This window comes from Gracilinanus agilis, chromosome 1 (assembly GCF_016433145.1).
Source record: "Gracilinanus agilis isolate LMUSP501 chromosome 1, AgileGrace, whole genome shotgun sequence".
Taxonomy (NCBI): Eukaryota; Metazoa; Chordata; class Mammalia; order Didelphimorphia; family Didelphidae; genus Gracilinanus; species Gracilinanus agilis.
In genome coordinates this window covers 241,244,212-241,267,575 of record NC_058130.1, presented here as the reverse complement: position 1 = coordinate 241,267,575, position 23,364 = coordinate 241,244,212, and the positions used below count along the sequence as shown (strand labels likewise).

General features: G+C 33.5%; 1 pseudogene; it reads right to left on the bottom strand.

The window, feature by feature from the left end:
* Positions 1 to 527: 527 nt before the first annotated feature.
* On the bottom strand, positions 528 to 22,621 carry LOC123250343 (annotated as a pseudogene).
* Positions 22,622 to 23,364: the final 743 nt, after the last annotated feature.

Here is a 23,364-nt window from a genome sequence, read left to right as displayed (position 1 = left end):
GGAGTAAGGAATAAGTTCAGAAGTAAGCAATAGCTATTTGGTTTAGACCTTTTTTTTTTTTTGTAACCTCAATTAGTCTTTTGTCCATTTCAAACTCATGAATAAAGATAACACTTTGTTAATTCTATTTTGGAAAACTTTTGCAAGTGGTTTTATTTACAATGCCAACATTCCTTAAAGGGTAAGTCATATAGCAAGAAAACTAAAGTTTAAAACTGGACAAAACTGTTTTATAAAATAATAAAAGGAAAGTCAAAAGTGCCACTTTCCATATAGAACCCAAACAGTTTCAGTTTTATTCAGATCAAAGTAAAAAAAGACTTTTGATTATACTGGTTAAAGAATTATAGGATTAGACTCTGTACTCAAAAAACACTAGACATGCAATGAGAACAATCGATGTCCTGCTAATACAATACAATGGATTTTGCTGCTGCATTTGTCTAATATTAACAATTATAAACAGAGCAGTGCAACTAGTTATTTGGAACTATCCTTACAGTTACAGTGTCAATAGGCATAAAACTTCACTTTTCTTCACACCACTGGTTCTCTTTGTGTACCTGAGCTTCTTCTTCTTCAGTAAAGTCATTCTTTTTTTTTTTAATAATAATTTTTTATTTTTAGAAAAATTTTCCATGGTTACATAAGTCATGTTTTTACTTTCCCCTTTACCCCCTCAACCCCCCTACCCCGCTCCGCTGTAGCCAATTCACATTTCCACTGATTTTATTATGTGTGGTCAGTCAAGACTTATTTACACATTATTGATAGTTACATGGGTGTGGTCTTTTCAGGTCTACATCCCCAATCATGTCCTCATCAACCCAAGTGTCCAAGCAGTTGTTTTTCTTCTGTGTTTCTGCTCCTGTAGTTCTTCCTCTGAATGTGGGTAGTGTTCCTTTTCATAAATCCCTCAGAATTGTCTTGGGTCATGGCATTGCTGCTAGTACAGACATCCATTACATTCGATTTTACCACAGTTTATCAGTCTCTGAGTACAATGTTCTTCTGGCTTTGCTCCTTTCACTCTGCATCAATTCCTGGAGGTCTTTCCCGTTCACATGGAATTCCTCCAGTTTATTATTCCTTTGAGCACAATAGTATTCCATCACCAACATATACCACAATTTGTTCAGCCATTCCCCAATTGAAGGGCATACCCTTGGTTTCCAGGTTTTTGCCATCAAAAAGAGCGCAGCTATAAATATTTTTGTGCAAGTCTGTTTATCTATGATCTCTTTGGGGTACAAACCCAGCAATGGAATGGCTGGATCAAAGGGCAGGCATTCTTTTATAGCCCTTTGAGCATAGTTCCAAATTGCCATCCAGAATGGTTGGATCAGTTCACAACTCCACCAGCAGTGCATTGATGTCCCAATTTTGCCACATACCCTCCAACATTCATTCATTACTCCCCCTGCTATCATTTTAGCCAATCTGCTAGGTGTGAGGTGGTACCTGAGAGTTGCTTTGATTTGCATTTCTTTAATTATTAGAGATTAAGAACATTTCCTCATGTGCTTATTGATACTTTTTATTTCTTTATCTGAAAATTGCCTATTCATGTCCCTTGCCCATTAATTGGGGAATGGCTTGATTTTTTATACAATTGATTTAGCTCCTTGTATATTTGAGTAATTAGACCTCTGTCAGAATTTTTTGTTATAAAGATTTTTTCCCAGTTTGTTGTTTCCCTTCTAATTTTGGTTGCAATGTTTTTCTTTGTACAAAAATTTTTAATTCAATATAATCAAAATTATTTACTTTACATCTTTTAATTTTCTCTAACTCTTGTTTGGTTTTAAAATCTTTCCTTTCCCAGAGATCTGACAAGTATACTATTCTGTGTTCACCTAATTTACTTACAGTTTCTTTCTTTATATTTAAGTCTTTCATCCATTCTGAATTTATCTTGGTGTAGGGTGTGAGATGTTGACCTAAACCTAATCTCTCCCATATTGTTTTCCAATTTTCCCAGCAATTTTTGTCAAACAGTGGATTTTTGTCCCAAAAGTTGAGCTCTTTGGGTTTATCATACACTGTCTTGCTGATGTCATTTACCCCAAGTCTGTTCCACTGATCCTCCCTTCTATCTCTTAGCCATTACCATATTGTTTTGATGACCGCTGATTTATAGTATAGTTTAATATCTGGTACTGCTAAGCCACCTTCCTTCACATTTTTTTTCATTATTCCCCTTGATATTCTTGATCTTTTGTTCTTCCAAGTAAACTTTGTTATAGTTTTTTTCTAATGTAGTAAAAAAAAGGTTTTTGGTAGTTTGATAGGTATAGCACTAAATAAGTAAATTAATTTGGGTAGAATGGTTATTTTTATTATGTTAGCTCATCCTACCCATTAGCACTCAATGTTTTTCCAATTGTTTAGATCTAGTTTTACTTTTTTTTGAAAATGTTTTGTAGTTATGTTCGTATAATTCCTGTATTTGCTTTGGTAGGTAGATTCCTAAGTATTTTATATTTTCTAGGGTAATTTTAAATGATGTTTCTCTTTCTACTTCTTGATGCTGTGATGTGTTGGAAATATATAGAAATGCTGATGATTTATGTGCATTTATTTTGTATCCTGCAACTTTGCTAAAGTTGTTGATTATTTCTACTAGTTTTTTAGTTGATTCTCTAGGATTTTTTAAGTAGACCACCATATCATTTGCAAAGAGTGATAGCTTAGTCTCCTCCTTGCCTATTTTAATACCTTCAATTTCTTTTTCTTCTCTAATTGCTACTGCTAGTGCTTCTAGTACAATGTTAAATAAAAGAGGTCATAATGGGCATCCTTGTTTCACACCTTATCTTATTGGAAAGGCTTCTAATTTATCCCCATTGCATATGATGCTTGTTGATGGTTTAAGATATATACTGTTTGTTATTTTTAGGAAAGAACCTTCTATTCCTATACTTTCTAGTGTTTTCAGTAGGAATGGGTGTTGTATTTTGTCAAAGGCTTTTTCAGCATTTATTGAGATAATCATGTGGTTTTTGTTGGTTTGCTTGTTGATATGGTCAATTATGTGGATGGTTTCCCTAATGGGAAACCATCCTTGCATTCCTGGTATAAATCCCACCTGATCATGATGAATAACCCTCTTGATCACTCGCTGGAGTCTTTTTGCTAGTATTCTATTTAAGATGTTTGCATCTATATTCATTAAGGAAATTAGTCTGTAATTTTCTTTCTCTGTTTTTGATCTGCCTGGCTTTGGAATCAGTACCATATTTGTGTCATAAAAGGAGTCTGGTAAGGCTCCTTCTTTGCTTATTATATCAAATAATTTGTATAGTATTGGGATTAATTGTTCTTTGAATGTTTGATAGAATTCACTTGTGAATCCATCAGGCCCTGGCAATTTTTTATTAGGGAGTTCTTTAATGGCCTGTTCAATTTCTTTTTCTGATATTGGATTTTTTAAGTATTCTATTTCTTCTGCTGTTAATCTAGGCAATTTATATTTTTGCAAATCATCCATATCACATAGATTACTAAATTTTTTGCTATATAATTGGGCAAAATAGTTTTTAATGATTGCTTTAACTTCCTCTTCATTAGAGATGAGGTCTCCTTTTTCATCTTTGATACTATTATTTTGGTTTTCTTCTTTCCTTTTTTAAATTAGATTAACCAGTACTTTGTCTATTTTATCTGTTTTTTTTTCAAAATACCAGCTTCTACTCTTATTTATAAATTCAATAGTTTTTTTACTTTCAATTTTATTAATTTCTCCTTTTATTTTTAGTATTTCTAATTTAGTTTTCATCTGAGGATTTTTATTTGTTCATTTTCTAGTTTTTAAAATTGCATGCCCAATTCATTAACCTCTGCCCTCCCTAATTTGTTAATATATGTACTCAGTGATATCAACTTTCCCCTTAGAACTGCTTTGGGTGCATCCCATAACTTTGGGTTAGATGTCTCATTATTGTCATTGTCTTCAATGAAATATTAATTGTTTCTGTGATTTGTTCTTTCACTAAATTATTTTGGAGAATCATATTATTTAATTTCCCATTAGTTTTTGGTTTGCTCTCCATGTATTCTTACTAATAACTATTTTTATTGCATTATGATCTGAGGTTACATTTATTATTTCTGCTCCTTTTGCATTTTCAGTAAAGTCATTCTTGATATTGAATGCTTTGCGAATCCCTTATAGAATTTTCCCCTAGATTATATTTGCAACAGTATTGCATCTGACATCAAGCAAACCTTTAATGTCTAAGTAATTTGCAGCCCGAATAAGTTCAAAAAGGGTTCCTTGGTCAACTTTCAGGAATTCTTGGTCCCAAACAGGAATATCATCTGTTTTCTTCTCCTTGTTCTCATCATCCTCAGGAGGAGGAGGATCATCCATGTGGGGGGTACACTACTGAATTATCTTTTTTAATATCACTGCATTAACATTTGGTAGAGGAACTGGATCATCATCCCCTTCATCATCCATTCTCAGATCTTCCAACATGGTCTTGTTAGTTACAGACTGTTTTGCAATTTCAACCTCAACTTCAACAAAAACTCAGAAGGGAACAGGAATGTCAAGATGGCTATATACAAAGGCTCAAAGTAAAAAAAAAAAATGAATTGGCCTCAGGCACAGAAATATTTATTATAAGAGCTATATTATATATTGTAAGAAATCAATTCCTCAAAAAGTATAAGTAACCAAATGCAAAAGAGGAAGAAAAGATCAAAGAAGAGAATAATTTCTTAAAAATTAAAATTCGGCAAGTGGAAGCTAATAACTCCATGAAGCATCAAAAAATAAAACAAAATGAAAAGAATGAAAAAATAGATGAAAATGTGAAAATGTGAAAACTATCACTGGAAGAAACAACTGACATAAAAATAGATCAAGGAGAGATAATTGAAGGATTACGATATTATTATCATTATAATAATTGAAGGACTGCCTGAAAGCCATGAAAAAAATCTTGAAGTCATTTTTTATGGAATTATCCAGAAAAAACTGCTCTGATATCATAGAAATAGAGAGAACAAATTAGAAATTGAAGGAACCCCCTGATCACAATCTGAAATAGATCCCAAAATTAAAACTTCCAGGAATATTATATACAAATTCCCAGTCGAAGAGAAAATACTCCAGACAACCAGAAAGAAACAATTCAAATATTGTGAACCAGTCATCAAAAAATAACATTTAGCAGTTTCTACATTTAAAGTTTTAGAGGACTTAGAATTTGATATTCTATAGTTCAAAGGAGTAAGGTTTAAGGAAGAATAATCTACATGGCAAAACTGATTTTAATAGAGAACTTTCAAGCATTCTTGATGAAAAAACTAGAGGAGAACAGATAATTTGATTTTCAAATTCAAAACTCAAGCATAAAAAGGTAAACAGCAAATTTAGAAAGCTTAAGATTTTAAATAATTTTAAATATGGAAAGATGATAAGTGTAACTCTTGAAATCTTTATCATTATTTGGACAATTAAGAGGAGTATACATAGATAGAGGGTAAGATGTGAGTTGACTACATTAGGCTGAAAAAGTAGAATTAAGTGGTGAAAAAGAGGGATTACCTAGTCCTTAGTTCTCTTCTGCCTTGGAACCAGTACTTAGTATTAATTCTTAGAAGGTAAGTTGTTTTTGTTTTTGTTTTTTTTTAAAGACAGGGGCATGATTTTATAGAAAACAAAATTTAAAAATATGATCAATTTAAAAGATATAAGAAAGGAAACTATATCTCATGAAAAGATACCATAGACAACAATATAATATAAATATTCAATATGCATGAACCAAATGATATGGTATCAAATACTTAAGTAAAAATGTAAATGAGTTATAATAAAAGATAGACAGTAAAAATGCACTAGTTGGAAACCTATTTCAACTTTTCCCTCTCAAAACTAGATAAATTTAACCAAAAAATAAACAAGAAAGAAGTTAAGGTGACTAATATTTTTAAAAGTTAGATATGGTAGAACCCTGAAAGAAAATTAAATAGAAATAGAAAGAAATTTACTTCTTTCACAGTGGTACATGGCATATACACAAAAATTCACAATGTATTAGGATAGAAAATGTTACAACCAATAGCAGAAATATTAAATTCATCCTTTTTTTCAGATCACATTCAATAAAAGGCTGAGAAAAGGTAGCTAATAAAATCCCTAAGTAAAAATCCCAGGAATCAGATGGAGTCACTAGTGAATTCTACTTAACATTTAAAGAACAATTAATTGAAATATCATATAACTATTTGGAAAAATTGGCAAAGAAGGTATCCTACTAAATACCTTTTATGATATAAATAAGGTCCTGATAACTAAACCTAAAAGATCAAAAAGAGAGAAGGAAGATGATAGACCAATTTCCCTAATGAATATGATGCAAAAATGTTAAGTAAAATACTAGTAAAGAGATAATAGAAATAAATTACACAAAAGTAATACACTATAACCAGGGATGAGTTAAGATTGCAGGATTGATTCAATGGTAGGGCAATTATTGACATAATTGACCATATCAATAACAAAAACAACAATCATATGATTATCTCAATAGATGCAGAAAACACTTTTGACAAGATACAACACCCATTCCTAACTCATTCCTATCAAAAAACACTAGAAAACATAGAAATAAATGGTGCCTTCCTTACAATTATTTTTATTTTTATTTTTATTTTTATCCTGGGACTCCATTCTAGGAGCATAGGGCCACAACCGGTAGGCAATGGGTCGCTCAGGGTCACCCAGCTGGGAAGTGTCTGAGCCCGGACTTGAACCTAGGACCTCCAGTCTCTAGGCCTGGCTCTCAATCCACTGAGCCACCCAGCTGCCCCTCCTTACAATTATAAGAGGTATTAATTAAAAACCATCAGCAAACTTCATCTCTAAAGGGGAGAAGCTAGAAGCCTTCCCAATAAGATCAGGGGTGTAACAAGGATATCCATTTCTCCATTATTTTCAGTACTAAATCATTAAACTAGAAATACTCATGACAGTAATAAGATAAAAAATGTAATTTAAGGAATAAAAATAGGCAATGAGGAAACCAAACTATGACTCTTTGTAAATTACATAATAGCATCCTTGGAGTGTCCTAAAGAATCTACTAAAATAACTAGTTGTAATAATAATTTTAGCAAAGTTGGTGGATATAAAATAAACCCATATAAATGGTCAGCATTTCTCTATATTACCAAAATTAAGTTAATTGGCAAAAGAGAGAAAGGTAAATTACACTTTAAAAACCCCCAGATAATATAAAATATTTGGGAATCTATTTGCCAAGACATACCTAGGAAATATGCGAACAGAATAACAATATGCTTTTAGCACTAATAATTTCAAATCTGAAGTGGAAAATATTAATTACTCATGAGTAGGAAGAGCCAATATAATAAAAATGTCAATTAATTTATTTGTTCAATGCTATATTAATCATACAGATAATGTAGCAGAAAAATTATAATAAAATTCAACTGGAAGGAAAAAAAAGATGAAGAACATCAAGAGAATCAGTGAAAAAATATGTCAGAGATGGTGACCTGGCCATACTAGATTTCAAACTGTGTTATAAAGTAGTAATCACTTTTTAAAAATCCAATACTGGTTAAGAAATAGAACAGTGGATCAATGGAATAGATAGGGTTCACAATACATACTAGGTAATGACCATAGGGATATAATGTTTAATAACATAAAGATCACAGCTTTTGGGAAGCTCACTATTTGAGAAAAATGCTGGGATATCTGGAAAGAGGTTTAGTAGAAACTAGATGTAGACCAATATCTCACACTATATACTAATATGTTTGAAATGGGTGCATGATTTAGATGTAAAGCAAATTAGGGGAGCATGGTGTAGTTTATTCACTGGATCTATGGATAATGAAAGAATGACAAAATAAGAGATTAGAGAGCATAATGGGATATAAAATGAGTAATTCTGATTATCTATTGATTTAGAACCATAAGGCAAAGTATAAACCCACCAGTCAAATCTTGAAAAAAATTCCAAAATTAAAAGTCTTAGAGAAACATAGCTAAAATTCAAAGCTTCCAGATATAAATGTATATGAATATATGTATGGTAATGCAGGATTTATGCAAGATCTCTTGCATTTGCAAATTACCCTAGGCAATCCTGGCAGTTAGGAGAAGGGAACTTTGGCCCAGCAGGTGCCAGTCCCAAGACCTGACATTTGAGCTGGGACTATAAATACCCCTGCAGAATCAACCTGGGGGTTCTGATTTCCTTGACTTTCATCCAGTCACCCAGCTACCCCCTGACTTCCCCTTGGAGAACCTGAGAGGTTGAAGGGAGGTGGAAGGGAGATTGAAGGGAGATTGGGTTGTAGATCATGGGTAGGAATTAGATTAGGTCAGCCTAGGAACAGGGACACCCCTAAACCAATTCAACTCCATCTGTCTAGCTAGTGGATCACATAACATCAGGGCAGTGAAAATTATCCCTGGCTGAGGGGCTGGTTCCCTCAGCCTGACCTTACCTTCTAGGCCCATTGCCAACACTGGCCAGTCATCCTTAGCAACAACTTCTCCAGACCCTAAACAATCTTTCCTCAGTTTTCCCTCCTGTGTTTAAATAAACCCTTAGCCTGAAACTGTGAGCTCCTGTAGTTAATTATAACATCATCTTGGGCTAAGGGGCGGAGGAGAGGGGAGAATAGCAACCACTTGACTACAAAGGAAATACTGGGAAGCATCCATTTTGTTCAGGAAGTTTGTGAGCTTCACTTTCTATTGAGTACTACTTTCACTCCAGAAGTGAGGGGCTCCTCACTCTCCATCTTAAAGGAGTCTACAAATAGCAGGGAGACTGACTGGACATCTCAGCCCAGGCTACACATCCTTGGCAGTCTCAAATCACCAGCTACAGTAGTTACAGCCTCCCTGGCCAGGTGACACTTGTACCACCAGCTCCCCTGTTATCAGCCACATTACCCCCTTATTACAGTATGTGTGTGTGTGTGTGTGTGTATATATACACACACACACACACAGACATACTGTAATATACATATATATGTATATATATGTATATTTATGTATGTATGTATATATGTATATTTATGTATGTGTATATATATATATATATGTATATATCTATTTGTACTTGGATACTTCCTAGCTATGTGACCTTCATCACTTCTCAGTCTTGGAAACAATTCATGGTATTGATTCAAAGAGGGAAGGTAAGAGGGTTTTTGTTTATATGTTTCTTGTTCTTAAAGAAAATATTTAGTGAAGATTCTTTTAATGACCTGGAAATGTATTTTAAAACATGCTTGGTAGGCAATAGGAAACAAATGAAATTTTGTTTTGTTTTGTTTTTTTGTTAAACATTGAAATAATAGGAATACATATGTGTGTAAAAAAGATGATTATGACATCGCAACTAAGAAGAATTTGCAAACAGGAGAAAATGAAGGCAGGAAAATCCTTTAGAAGGCTAGTGCAGTGATAAGCTAATCAAGAAGCTTTTATTAAGCATTTTCTATGTATAAAACATGCTTTTAAGTACTGTATTCAAGGGTCTTACATTATAATGGAAGAAATAGCATAAAAATAATTTTATACATAAATATGTCCAGTGGGAATAGAATAAAATCTCAACAGAAGGCACTGGAAGGTATGGGAAAAGGCATCTTTTACAGAATGTTAAATTTGAGCTGAGTCTCAAGAAGCCAAGGAATTTAAGAGTTCCCTGGTTATTTTAATAAATAAATAAACAAAAAATAAATTTAAATTAATAAAAGAAGAATTATTGAGTGTTTTCTTCAGCATAAGAGACTGAAGAATTATACATTGATGCTCTTTGGGAACAAATTCCCTTCTTCACCCTACCCCCCACCCAATTTCTAATATCATATGTAAACTGTTGTTCCATTCACCTCAAACAAGTAAGAAAATACAAATTTATGTATAAGGAATTAATTTTTAAAAAGAGATATGTTTTTCTTGTCAATAAATAATAATATTGTAAAAAAAAGAGTACAGAGAGAAATTGTCTTGCATGGGGGACTTTGTGGAGACATGAAGTTGGAAGATGGATATCCTATGGAAGGAACAGAAATTCAAGCCAATATAGCTATATCTTACAGTTTGTGAAAAAGAATACAGTAGAAAAATACTGGAAAAAAAATAAGGAGACAGATTGTAAAGGACTTTAAATGTCAAAAAATAATTTTATATTTGATCCTAATCGTAATACAGATCCAATGCAGTTTATTAATTTGTGTGTGTATGTGTATGTGTGACATGGTAGGACCTGTACTTTTTTGGGTTTGGAGTGATAACCATTCATTAAGCACTTAATATGTACATATTTGAGATGCTGTACCTCAAATATTTTCTCTTTTGGAAAAGCAGTTAATCTTAAAGGAGAATAAATTAGAAAAGGATACTTGGGACCTGTATAGAAGAGATGAAGGAGAGAAAAAGAGTCAAATATGACTTCAAGGTAATGAATTAAGTCATGGGAAAAAAGTAAGTTTAGGAGAGAAGATTATAATCTGATTTGGGGACATATGGAGTTTGAGATGTTAGTAATAGAGAGATCTATAAGCAGTTAGAAATTATGCTCTGGAGTTCAGAAGAAACGTCTAGGGCTAAAGGACATTTAAGCATTACCTATAGTAGAAACTGAAACCACGAGTTTAATGAGAATGCCAATGGAGAGAGTTTTGGGAATGCATATTTTTCAAATAATTTCTTACCTTTGAAAAAACTATGATAATAACAAAATATCTACACTAAAAGAAAATCAGTGTTTATCATTTTACGTGAATTGAAAAGTGTTCACTTGCTATATAGAAGAAACCTCCAAAATCTGATTGAAAATAACTTATAGATGCCCAAAATATGTAAATATGGGAAATCAGCAGTCCAGTGAGTTATAATATTTTAATATGTTCAGACAGACTTGCAGATCAGAATTTTTTGGAAACCTTGAAGTCTTACTTGAAAGCACCCTGAACTGTTAGGAGCTTCAGTTCTTATAGCAGCCCTTCCACTAATTTTTAACTTTGAGCATGTCATTTAAGTTCTTTGCATCTTCGTTTCCTTGTTTGTACAAACAAAGGCCTAGACTACATGCTTTATATATGAAATATTTTTAGCACTAATAATCTATGAGTTAATTCATTCTAAGTCAATTGCAATAATTTTGCCTAACTTCCTCTCCCATTTGTGGTTTTTTGAAATTCCAAAAAAGAAGTGAAATACCGTTAAATTTTGTATCTTCTGTTCCTTTTCCTTTTGAGACTTGTCAGCATTCCCCCCTAATCTCTATTCCTTGGTAATCAAAGAAATAAAAAATAACGTTGTCCTCACATAAATGGGAGAGAGCCCTGGGTTATGATAAATTTAAATTAAATTCTGCAAAATTTCTTGAGAACCTACTGTGAACAAGGCATTTTGCAAAGGTTTACTGTTCTGATTTAGACTGGAAAGATATTTCCTTCTCCCCAGAACCCTTCACTTTTACCTCCATGGTGAATCTTGAGCCTCCTCCTCTGAGTTCATTACGCACTATTATGAGACTTGTTTTTATATTTCACTAAGAATAATAGTGTCTCGTTCTGTGCCCAGTAATTCCCTCTGTATTGGGAATAGGGATGTGTGTGTGTGTGTGTGTGTGTGTGTGTGTGTGTGTGTGTGTGTGTGTGTGTACAGTGTGTGTGTTTTCCTTTCTTTATCCTTTGCAGCGGCAACAGCAGTGTTTGGAGTCCACAGACACCTGCTCCACTCATTCTCTGTTATAAAAAGGACTTCCCTCCCAGAGCGCAGCTTCTCAGTCCTCAGGTGCCCAGCTGTTTAATGCCAGATTTACCAGCACACCCAGGAATTATCCAATTCCAAACTTCAGCTGTAAGTCAACAGTAAGTTTTTATTGCACACCTACTCCTTGCCCTACACAATGCTGGCATTTAGAAGATTTTTTAGTAAGACTACACATGCCTGCATATGTGACAAGACACTCAAATGGCTCTTTTGACTGCGGAAAGAAAGAAATAAAAACTTTATGGGCCAAGTTTCAATGTATAATTCTATTAAAGAGGTACTATTTGCCAAATAATTGTAGACTTCATTCCTTGCTTAATGATGTAAATATATGACTATATGAGGCTTTTATCTAAAATGAAAAACTTTGGAAAACCAAGCATGACAGTGCCTAAGGGTATAATATATACATGTATATAATATAATTACATACTTTGTAATTATATATATACTACAAAATATAGTATATGTATAGTAAACAGATTATTATTCATCTATTCATTCAATCATCATTCAGTAAAGAGTTGATAAGGGGAATTCAATGATCAGCTTGATGGACTTATAGGCAAAATTATCTTTATTGGGACCTTAATTGCCTCTCTCAGTGGAGGATTAGGGATATGCCCATTGACCATCTCTTTAAGAGAATTAAGGATTTCTCTGGACATAAGACAAGATATGTTTGGCCCACAGCTACACATTTGTTCTAGTCCTAAAAAATGGAATCTTTTATACCTTATTCTGTGATTATGTGTTCATACTCCCATTATTTTCCCAGTTCTCTATTTTTCCTTTAATGGTTTCTCTTCTTCTTCCTGCAAACTGCTTGCTTTCTCATATTTTAATACATAGTCCTTGTCTCTTCTTTCTCTTTATTTCCTTTTTCATTGATTTCTTCTACTTTTATCTCTTTAACTATTATTACTGTGTGGATATATACATTTAGATGCTGAAATCAACATGAACTACTTCCAAATTTGATCTTCTTTTAGTGTTCAGGTCATGAATCACTAATTACTAGATACTAGATATCTTCGATTGCAAGTTGCAACTTACAATATAACTTGACATCTCATCTGGCTAACCTTGAGCTCCTAATCTTCCCTAAGAAATTGGATATATTATTTTAATAATGATTTCTATCAAAGGGGCCATGAATCACACAATCACTTGGACTGAAAATTTCAGTCATGTTTGATTTGACTCTTCCTTCAGTTATCAAGTTCTCCAAACTCTATCTTTGAGGTGTTTCCCTCATCTTTCCTGACTTTTCTATTCTCATTACTTAAACTTTTATCACCTTGTAGATAGACTATTGTGTCTTCTATTTAAATTCTAAATTTTTCCTGACTCTAATCTTTCTCTACTACTATTCATTGTACACATTGCTGCCAGATCAATTTTAGAGAAAGAGAATTTCATCTTGTCGGTATATGCAAAAGGGAATTGACCCTCCCCTTTGTACACAACCTTTACCTGCCATGAAGTTGAAACTTGGAGCAATGGCATCAAGAATATCGTGAGACAGGAGGCCGGGCGATTTCCCTTACCCTGGCTCCCTAGACTGCCAAGGCAAAATAGGAAGCCATGGTTGGCTCCCAAGACTTGATGATGTGTGAGACTTAGGGGGAGAGAAAAGATTTGATAAACTGAGGCAAAAGGGAATTTCAGCTTCCTTACTTCTTGTGTTTCAGTCCTGAATGGATTTGTCTATTAGTCTCTAGGGGGCCCTTAATGGCAGTCTTAGGTTAGCAAGCTAAATGGAGCAATAAGGAAAATACCCTTTAAATCTCTCCCTTTCTATCTATTTCTCATCTTTTATCTATCCAAGTAATTCTAATAAACTTTATTAATTTAAAATCAGCCTCATTATTTTAATTTAATTGAATGAATATTTTAGGGGCTTTCTATCTTTTGGAGGTAAAATAGAAACTTCTTAGCTTGACTTTCAAAATCCCTCATAATCTGATTTGAATACATCTTTCCATCTTACTTGTGATGGATCCCCAGTATTAGTAATGAAATTGAGAGAGACAGAGAGAAGGAGAGCAGTAGAGAGAGAGACAGAGAGAAGGAGAGCAAGAGAGAGAGAGAGAGAGAGAGAGAGAGAGAGAGAGAGAGAGAGAGAGAGAGAGAGGAGAGACAGAGAGAGAGGAGAGGGAGAGAGGGAGGGTAGAAACAGAATCTGCAAACTATAGAGTAGTTAATTCGAATTTGATTCATAGTGTAGAAAGTTAATATTAGTTTGAAGCTTTTTTGGCACCCCAAACCAACCTTTTGATTTTAAAGCAAAAACTCTTAACATTTGAATCTCAGAACTATTATCTCTTTGAGGCCAAGGATGAGGTCCTCACTCTTCTTTTCTATCATGCTATATATGTACTGTGCAGCCATTCTAAACATGACATAAATTAGATGAGGGGACAAGAAGTTGCTCTCTTCCAATGGATCCAAGGACTAAAGAGGTGCTGGTTCGGGGTCAGGGCCAGTGTAGCCTACTTAGGGAGAAAGTGGCTCGGAGACCTAGACAGCTGGCCACACACAGCTCATACTTTTTCTTTTTTTTTTGTGGCCTTTTAAAAATTATTTTAAAGTACAAAAGTAAGATACAGTCACCAGAGATTTTAGTCATAACACTAAGGAAATTCTTGAAGGGATTTTTAAAGAGATATCTGGAAAGGCAAGCAGTGATTAGAAAGATGTGGTTGTTCTAAATGGTTAAGTAACTTGCCTAGGGTGATAGAGCTAATAAATGTCTGAGACCAGATTTCGACTACTCTCAAATAAATGAGTCTTCCTGATCCCTGGGCCAGCACTCTATCAACTTTGCTACTTCTTTTTTCATTTTTTAAAAACAGTATAAAGAAACTATTAGATGAGATGAATGATATAGTGTACTTAGATTTTATCAATTTTTTTTGAAAAAATGTCTCTCAAACTACTCTATGGAGAAGATAGGAACATGGACATTAGACCATAGTGTAATTGGGTGGATTCTGGATGTCTTGGATAGCTGAAATCAAAAGTGAGTGTCTAATGTCTCCATGTCTATATGCAGTAATGTCTCCAGTAAAAGACCTAAGTGTCAATGCTTAGCCCTATGTTATTTTATATTTTAATCAATGATTTGAATTAATGTGATTGGCGAATTTGCTGATGATACCAAACTGAAAGCAATATCTAACACATTGGATTAGATGGCCAGAATCTCAAAAGATTTCAACAAGTTAAAGAAATGGAATGAATCTAATAAGAGGACAATAAATATCTATAAATATAAAGTAAGTCTTATATTTGGCTATGAAAAATCATTGTTCCATAGGGAAAGCAGGGATAAACTATATTTGTAAAAAAAAATCTATGAGTGTTGATGAACAGCGAATTCATTTAAGTCAGTTGTTTGCTATAATAGCCAAAATAACTTAATAGATATTGGGCTACATCAAGGGATATAACATTGAGAAATAGGATAGTGATTATCCATTGTTTTTACCTTTAGTGGAGCCTACTCTGCTGTATTATGTTTGTTCTGAATCTCTACTGCACAAGGAACACTCTGAGAAGCTGAAGAATCTACAAACAAAGACCAACAGAGATGATAAAAAGGCTTGAGTCTGTGAAATAAGCAAATCAGTTAAAGCACCTCTTTCTTTCTAAGAAGGTCATCATGTAGTAATCATCTAGAAAAGTAACTCACATGGAAATGCAATTTGTCAATTATCAATACTATACAATGTTATAGTTCTCACCTCATTCATTGTTACTAAATTGATAAAGGGAAATTTGTATCACCAAAATCCTTGGTCCAAAAAAAATGGTTCAAACTCAAAACCAAATGATATTACAAATGTCAGTGACAACATAAAAAATGCATTTCCATCTTTCTTGCTACTGCACCCTATTGTCATTCAAGCTGATATTAGCTGTAGCCTCCTATATATATTGTCTGTCTATTAAAATTTAGAGGTAGTCAGGTGATAATGCTGATAATTGGAGAAATGAGTTTATGAATCAGGAGTTCAAGTCCAGCCTGAAACATGTACTGTGTGATCCTGGGCAAATAACTTAAAATACATTTGCCTCTGTTTCCTTAACATTAAAATTGGGATAATTATAGCAGCTACCTTCCCAGCTTATTATAAGGACCAAATGAGATAATATGTGTAAAGTGCATACTGTAAAACATAATTGCCTTCTTTCCTTATGAGCAGGGAATGTGTTACTTTTCCTTTTGCGTAGTCCTTAATATAGAGATTTAAACATAGTAATCACTTAATACATGCTTTCCACCACCCCAATTAATTCATTCTAACTTAGACAGGAGAAGAGAGGCATCAGAGGTTACTTAAAAGTTATTTTAAACTATTTTGATATCCATCATGTAGCAGTGATTAGACCTCCTCTTTAGTCCAAAAAGTCAGAATGAAAAAGCAATATATGGCAACTGGAAAGAGACACATTTAGGTTTTACATCAAGAAAAGCAAGACCTTGTAAACAACTGGAACTATCCAAAGTAGAATGAATTATTTGAAAGTGGTGAGTTCTTTACTTCCCCTCCTCAGATGCCAATGGATTCAAGTAGATATTGAGCAACCACTTGTTAGATATAGTTGGGTATCATTCATCTATGGAATGGATTAGTTGACCCTTAGATCCCTTCCAAATCTCAAATTTTGTAATTTTGTGATTCCTACAGGAGCTATGATAGCACATGCAATTTGGCAGAATTCAATAACTGACTGCCAAAAATGTTAATTAGCTTCTTGTAAGCTATCAGTATATTTCCAGAAAGTAATTTACTCACAATAGGGTCCTTTAAAATAAGGAGAGAGGGGAGAATCCTGTGAAGATAATAAAGTGAGGGATTCTCTGGGGACAGTTTTTCTCTCACGAAACAATATAATATATGTTTTTAAAAGGCAGGAGATTGAGCAATCATGAAAAGAAGATAAGTGAAAGAACCCACCACAAGGTACTGTTTACAGTAAATATGAGTCAAGAACAACTTATAAGTTCCTCAAAGGGAAGGCAGACTTTTTACATCTTTTTTTTTCATTCAATTTTTTTAACTTACATGTAGAAACAATTTTTGACATTCCTTTTCTGACATTTTGTGATTCAGATTCTCTTTCTCCCGTCCTCCCCCAATACCAAGGTAGTAAATAGTCTGATATAGGTTATATCGATCCTTTCATGCACTACATATTTCCATATTCTCCATGTTGTGACAAAAGACACATCTCACATGTACAATCAAAAAAAAATAATGAAGGAAATAAAGCGAAGAATGGCATACTTAAATCTGCAATCAGATTCCAATAATTCCTTTGGATGTAGATAGCATTTTTTTTTCTTGAATGCCTTGGGATTATCTTAGAACTTTGTCTTGATGATAGTACTTCATAATTGATCACTGTATAGTATTTATATTTCTTAATAGACTGTTCTGGCTCTGTTCACCTTAATTTGTATCAGTTCACATAAGTCTTTCTAGGTTTTTCTGAACTCATCCTGCTTATCACTTTGTGTGGTGCAATAGTTTTCCATTACTACTATATACCACAACTTGATCAGCCATTCCTCAAATGATGGACATTCCCTCAGCTTCCAATTCTTTGCCAGTACAAGAGGAGTTGTTAAAAATATTTTTTTCAAATAGGTCCTTTCCCCTTATCTATGATATTTTTGGGATAAAGATCCAGTAATGATATTGCTGAGTCAAAGGGAATGCTTAGGTTTATGACCTATATAGGTTTATTGCTCCAGTGTTTGTGTCAGTTCAGAATTCCACCAGTACTGCTTGGGTCCCAATTTTAAGGGAGCCACACATTCTTAATACTTTTAGCTTCCCATTTTCTTTCCCTCTTTATGCATATTATTTTAATCTTGACTCTCATGGGTGTTGAAATTTTAGAAAATATATTTTTTTGGAGTTCAATGTTTTTTTCCAGTTTCCTAGAGTGCTTCTTGATCCCACAATATATGGAATTTCCATGGCTTCAAAGAATCCTGCCTTTGAGTCTACCTTAACCCTTTCTCAAACTTCTTATTCTGCTGATCTAGAAGAACCTTGTTATTCCCCTAACTTCTACAATTTTAGAAGTCATACTTGTGGAGTTAATCCTCTTGCAGTGAATCTGGCTAATCTGAGGCTTATGACCAGCTCTAAGACACAAGAAAAAGCAAAGTAATTCTGAAAGAAAGTATAGGCTAAGGGGAAAGAAAGTGGAAAGAAAAGAGACTGGGAATATACCAGTTGCAAAAATTAATTAATAGCAGAGGAGGAAATGTACTGCCAATAAAAGAGTAACAGAACTTCATGTACAAAGGTTTCTGATAGCAACACTCAGGAGTATACTGAAGGAACCACTCCTGATACCATCATAATTAGCCCCAAGGGACCAGCTTGGGAAATTCAGACAGTCATTTGCAAAAAGGATGTTGGAGACCTGGGGAATGGGACTGGTAAAGGTAGATAATATATCCATTTAGAGTTGCAATTAAGAGTTTCACTGTAGTAGTTTTCTAAATGGTTATTTTAACCCTTTGAAGGATAAAACAAATTAATCCACTCATAAAAAGTCAGAGAGAACAAATCCAAGTAACATAGGTTGGAGGAGGGCCCAATAGCACAGGAGTTTTTTATGGGAAAGGATTGGAACTAAGCTTGTATTTTTAGCAAAAATGCTGTAAACAAATCAGGAGAGTGTTTAAGTGCAATCCAATGGATAGAGTGCTGGGACTGGAGTCGGAAAGACACAAATTCAAATCCATTTTTAGGTCCTTAATAGTTGTACGAGCCTGTACAAGTCACCTAACTTTATTTTCTTTGATTATAAAATAAAGATAATAAGAGTATCTACCACAGAGGTTTGTTGTGAAGATTAAATGAGATAATATTTTTTTAAAAAAGAAAAATGTCTGTCATGTAATAGGCTCTACAAAAAAGCTTATTCTCCTCTCTTCTCTTTTACAAAGCCTCACTGGGAAATATAAATGAAAAAATAGGTATAGAAGAAAAGGAACATTCATATTTCAAGAAATGAGATTAAGGAAAGCAGTCAAAAATAAAAATCTGCAAGGTCTCTGAAATGTCAATGAAATATTTCCAAGTACTTCCATAATGATTCAGAAAAGGAATCAAACAAAAAGATACTAAAAAAGAAGCAAATACATTTAAATTTTTAAGGAAGAAATCAGTATATTTAGCCATAGACTAGAGAAATTTAGAACAAAATACACTCTCTGTGGCAGAAGATTCTTGGGGAAAATAGAAGTTTAATGGAAAATTGCAGATACATAAGGAAAAAAAGAACAGAAATTATGAACAATTGAGTCAGAGCTGGAAGAAGTTATGACTATTGAAGAACAAGAATGAAAGAATTGAAAACTATGAAAAAAACATACTGAATTTCAAGAACCTTTTACAAAAATATGATCTGAGGATTAGAGTTTTCCAGAAAGACAGAATTCAAAAGGAAATAAAAAAACTATTCCTCGAGAAGTAATATAAAAGTATTTCCTTGGAAATAGATGGCAAAATTCTGATTGAAAAAGTTGTAGAACACTTACAAAAAGAACCTTCATTATTAAAACATTAAGAAATATGGTAGACACATTTCAGAAGTACAACATAAAACGGCAAATTTTGTAGGCAAAAAGGGAAAAGAAAACTTCAAATTTCTGGAAAGAAAAAAAATTGGAAAAATAAAGGATCATGCCAGTACTCTAAATGCCAAGGGAGAGAATACTGGAATATATTATTTTAAAGAGAAAAGGACATTGGGACACTGAAGTTTCATATTCTGAAAATTGACCTCAAGCCCCAAGGCAAATAATTGCTTATGAATAAAAGGGAATAATTCAAATCATTTCTTCAAAGGAATTCAGAATTATGAAGTATATTTAACATTCAAACTAACCAAGAGGTAGAAAATTAAATACTTTAAAAGAATATATAAAAGAAATATTGATTTTCATGTGACTAGAAGCAGATAAGAATATAAATGTGAGGTGAAGGAATATTTCTGTTTGTTTTTAATTTTTATGAAAAGAAAAGCAAAAACTTTGCTATACATATTATTTGAATGAGAAGAAGTAAGAAAGATCAATAAGCTAAAACAAATCTAACTATAAGTTATGACTGGAAAAATTAGCAGGAGTGTAGGTGGAAAATGTAAATTAAATTTTAAATGGATTTATAACTTTCATTAAAAATGAGTATTATAAACAGATGAATAATACAGAGAATGTTCTCTATTTGGTGATAGAGATGCAAAACAGGAGAGGGCATAGTTTATGACTGGAAACACTTAAATTTCCCTTCCTTTTTTAGAGTAGTAGCTAGGTAAGAAAAAATTAGGAAGCATATTATAGAGAGGGAAGTAGTTGGTAACTATAGCCAATAGAAAGGGAGAAATCTGTAGCAGCTTGAAAAAGCTCTACCAAGACAAGGAAGGGTGACATGAGGGACAGTCAATGAGCACTTCATTATGGGAGAGGGAAATTTGGACAACTTGAGATGTCAGTTTTATGAAATTGGATGATGTATTGCCCTGCTAACTCCCACTGGAGGGAGAAAGTTGTTAGATCTCTCATAAAACATTCCTTAAATAGAATAGAAGAGAGATTTATAGGATCAGAGAGGTTGAGATGATATCCAAAAGAGATAAATGATGAAGGAAAAGACAAAGAACTAAATACCCTCACTCCACCACCTGAATGGGGTTATTTATTTACATATTTCAAAGTAACTACCCAATAGGTAAAATGCTCATATCAAAATTAGGATTATTTGACATGAAATGTTGAGTCTTTACAGCAATATTAGGTATAAAAGAGGATGAATTGAAAACATCTCTTCTTAGAAAGGAGTTGAATCAGGTTAGATCACAAGGGATTATCACTCATATAAAGTTAATGAAGACTATTTATAGACCACACCGTTAAGTTCACTTCTAACATCCACCCCATCAAACAGTCTCCTTGTTGCTTTAATTAGAAAATGATCCTACAAAACACTTTTCACACAAGTAAAATTAGATCTAAGCAACTGGAAAAAAAACATTAATTGTTCATGGGTAGGATGAGCTAAATATAATAAAAATGACAATCCTACCTAAATTTATTTATTCATTTATCTATCTATCTATCTATCTATCTATCTATCTATCTATCTATCTATCTATCTATCTATCTATCCATCCATTCATTTATTTATTTGTTCAGTGCCATGCCTATTAAGCTACCAAAAAACTCTTTTATAGAATTAGAAAAAATATAACAAAGTTCTTCTGGAAAAACAAAAGATCAAGAATATCAAGGGATCTGATGAAAAAATAGATATAGAAGGATTGATCAATGGAATAGACTAGGGTCTATGACCTCAGTAAGCTAGTTTTTGATAAACCGAAAGTTCCCAGCTTTTTGGTACAAGAACTCACTATTTAAAAAAACCTTTTTGGAAAATTAGAAAGCACCATGGGAAAAATTAGGTTTATATCAACATCTCACACATTTTATCAATATAAATTCAAAATGGGTAATTGACAAATATAAAGAGTGAGTTTATAAATAAATTAGGTGAACATAGAATAGTATAACTTTCAGGTCTATGGGAAAGGAAGTAATTTAAGAACAAGTAAGGGATAGAGAACATTACAAAAAGTAAAATGAATAATTTTGATTATATTAAATAACAAAGTTTTTATATAAACAAAACCATTGCAACCAAAATTAGAAAAGAAGCAACAAACTGGTAAAAATTTTATAACAAAATTATCTGAAAAAGGTCCAATTTCCAAATACATAAAGAACTAAGTCAAATGTACCAGGAATCAAGCCATTCTCCAACTGACAAATGGTCAAAGGATTTGAATAGGCAGTTTTCAGATGAAGAAATCAAAATTATCAATAGTCACATGAAAAAGTGTTCTAAATTCCTCCTGATTAGAGGAATGCAAATAAAAACAACTCTGAGGTACCACCTGACACCTAGCAGATTGGCCAATATGACAGTAAAGGAAAACAATAAATGTTGGAGGGAATGTGGCAAAATTGGGGCACTAATACATTGCTGGTGGAGTTGCAAATTGATCCAACCATTCTGGAAGACTATTTGAAATTGCACCCAAAGACATTTAAAGAATGCATACTCTGATCCAGCAATACTACTACTAGGTTTGTACCCCAAAGAGATAATGAGGAAAAATTCTTGTATACAAATACTCATAGCCATGCTCTTTGTGGTAGTAAGAAATTGGAAAATGAGGGCATGTCCCTTGATTGGGGAATAGCTGAACAAATTGTGGTTTCTGTTGGTGACAGAATACTATTGTGCAATAAGGTATGTTTGATTTCCATAGGAGCTGGAAAGACCTCCATGAACTGATGTGGAGCTAAATGAGTAGAACCAGGAGAAAATTGTACACAAAAACTGAAACATTATGGGATGTGTAATGAGGAAATTAAGAAATTAGCACCCAGGTTGTTAGGCTGTCTCTAAAGACCTGAGAGTTCCATAATTGAATGAAGCCGGGGTTTTGAAAAGAGTGGGTAGTTGTGACCAAGCTGAAGGGAAGGAGGTTGGTTTTTTTTTTTGTTTTGTTTTGTTTTTTTTTCCTGTGTGGTTCAGCTTTGCTAAATATCCAAGGAGCTGACAGTATGGGATATCACTGAGAAGAAGATACTACAAGCAACTATCATGGCCTACGTTGAGGAAAAGTCTGGATTATCTGTTGGTGGACAGCAGATTTATCTACCTTACTCGCTAGAGCAGGTCTTGGATTGACTGGCTGTATATTGGACTTATTTCCTGGTTCTTGTGACATCTACGATCATCTTGGAGCATCACTGAACCACTGAAGTGAGAAGCCCTCCTCTCCAGTCCCCTATTCTAGTTAGAGGTTTAGCTTAGTTTAGAACTTAGTTTAGTTAAACCATTAGGGCTATTCCTTAGTATAGAAAACTCCTTTCCCCACTTCCCTCATTTAATATCAATAAACCCAGGTTGTTAGTACTTCCTGTCTCCTTTAAGCCATAAAGAACCTACTTCATTGGTTTTTCCCTGGTTGGTAGATGTCAGTTACTTGACTGTCAGTACTTGACTTGAGAGTATCCCCAGTTTGTCTGGCATCTAGTTTAGTCTATTCCCAGAATTATCCTTTCAGATGAACGTATGTAATCGACTTTGCTACTAATAGCAAATGAAAGGATCCAGGACAATCCCAAGGGAGTTATGAGAAAAATGGCCATCCCTATTAAGAGAAAAACTGTGGGAATAGAAACAGAAGAAAAACATTTGATTTATCACTTGTTCATATGGGTATAGAATGTGATGTTTTGGTTTTTTTAAAATATTACTTTATTACAAAAATGAATATATGGAAATAGATGTTGAATGATGAAACGTGTATAATACAGTGGACTTGCTTGTTGGTTCTGGGAGGAGAGAAGGAAAAGGGGAGGGAAAAAAACATGAATCATGGAATCATGGAAAAATGCTTAAATAAAAAGCATTAAAAAGAAAGGAAGGAAGGAAGGAAGGAAGGAAGGAAGGAAGGAAGGAAGAAAG